General features: G+C 40.4%; 1 pseudogene; it reads left to right on the top strand.

Annotated features, from left to right (window-relative positions):
* Positions 1–512: 512 nt before the first annotated feature.
* On the top strand, positions 513–955 carry LOC129517113 (zinc finger protein 280D-like; annotated as a pseudogene).
* The last annotated feature ends 1,101 nt before the right edge of the window (positions 956–2,056 follow it).

The raw sequence follows: 2,056 nt of genomic DNA, 5'->3' as shown, positions 1-2,056 counted from the left end.
CTTGAGCCTATGCTGGTGGCAGAGCCAGTTCCACAAGAAGCCCCCTTACCCATGGCTCAGCAGCCTGCGCTGCAGTGGGAGCCACTGTCGTTTCTGAATTTTCAGGGGGGTTTTCATGCACCTCTTTCTCCTCCTCCACCTTCTCTTCCTCCTGAGGCATCGGCTCTGCTCCAGGTGCAGTGCTTGGTACCTGCAAATTAAACCAACACAAAACTGATTAAGGGGAGAAAAGGGGGGATCCCTGGGTGGCTCAGCGGTTTGGCACCTGCCTTTGGCCCGGGGCACGATCCTGGAGTCCCGGGATCGAGTCCTGCGTCGGGCTCCCGGCATGGAGCCTGCTTCTCCCTCTGCCTGTGTCTCTGCCTCTCTCTCTTTCTCTGTCATAAATAAATAAATAAAATCTTAAAAAAAAAGGGGGAGAAAAGGAAGGAAAACCGAGGTATAACTTAATGCCTTGCCTGGAGTCGTACATACTTTGGTGACAGTTTACAGAAACCCAACTCAGCAAATGGATGGGCCATGACCCTTTTCAGCCAAAGCATTACTCAACTATGGCAGAACTGTTTATGAGATGTGAAGAAGATCTGGAACCATGGCAGAAGATATTAAGGGGTTGAGGATGAGAATGACAACAAGCTAATCTTTGCTGCAGAGATATCCAGTTCAAAAGCAGCAATTACAAATATTTTGAACAGGGTGGACCTCTGCTTATGTTTGAAAGAAAGGAGCCTTCAGATATTACTGCTGCATTCCAGCCCACAGGTTGGTCCTACATGAATTGAACATCAAATCCAGTGGCTACCTCACTAGTAAATTTTCGTCCTGAATCTAGATCTTTGGATAGTTCTGTTCTTGTTCAGGTTTTGTCTAGACCTGTGTTTCTGAAAGTACACAGTCATCCCAGGGATGCATTGGATATTATTTATCAATATCAACAATTTCTGAACTATCATGAGTAGTCATCCAATAGAATTGGATCAGAAGCATAATTGACATTTAGACAATGTCACATTTTTATGATTGCTCAACTAAGAACTAACTACCTAACCTGTTCATAAATCAGGTAATATGCTTAAATTAAATTGATACGGTATTGAAAATTGTGCTATCAAAACATGAATGTAGGTATAATCAGTAATGAAAATTGCATAATGGCAAGCTATTTAAGATTGTAAACTGGGCCAAGTATTCTTAGTTTTTAATTTAGAAAATTGTTGAGAGACTATTGTAGCATTTTGTTCTGAAAATATACCTTTGTAGTTTAATTACTTTATAAAACTTAAGTATTTGTTAAAGGTTAACAGTCTTTGTCAAGCTGTTAATAGTTGTAAGGCTTTGTGCTAAATGCCATACATAAATTAATCTCAGTATCTATGAAATAAGCACTATTATTATTTTATTTTTAAAAAATTTAAAAAGATTTATTTATTTTAGAGAATGTATGTGTGGGAGTAGGGGGAGGGGCAGAGGGAAAGGGAGAAAGGGAAGCTCAAGCAGACTCCCCACTGAGTGCACATCTGAAAGTGGGGCTCCATCTCCCGAACCTGAGATCATGACCTGAGCTGAAACCAAAAACCAACAGTTGGATGCTCAACTGACTGAGCCACTCAGGTGCCCCATTATTTATGTTTTATAATCAAGGAAACTGAGGCTCACAGAGCTTCAGTAATTCACTGAAGGTTACACAGCTAGCAAATAGTAGATCTGGGGTTTCAGTAACGACTACTCACAGTTATGTGTATTTGTGTATGCTACACAAATACATGTTACGTATCAATGCATATTTTCTAAAAATTGGAAGCATTGCTGTAAGGCAACAGTTTTCAAAGTGTAGTCTTCAGTCTTCTGGGGTTCCCCTAAGACCGTCTTATGATATTGAGAGACTGTCTTAATAATTCAAAGATACTATTTGCCTTTTTCACTGTGTTGATATTTACACTGAGGATGCAAAAGCAATGGAGGGTGCTTTTGTGTGCCTTAGTGTGAATCAAGACAGTGTGGTACCAGCTGTACTAGTAGTTTGGTATTAGTTACCACTATGTACTCACAATAAAAA

Source organism: Nyctereutes procyonoides, unplaced genomic scaffold, assembly GCF_905146905.1.
Source record: "Nyctereutes procyonoides isolate TBG_1078 unplaced genomic scaffold, NYPRO_anot_genome, whole genome shotgun sequence".
Taxonomy (NCBI): domain Eukaryota; kingdom Metazoa; phylum Chordata; class Mammalia; order Carnivora; family Canidae; genus Nyctereutes; species Nyctereutes procyonoides.
This window is presented reverse-complemented; position numbering and strand designations above follow the sequence as displayed.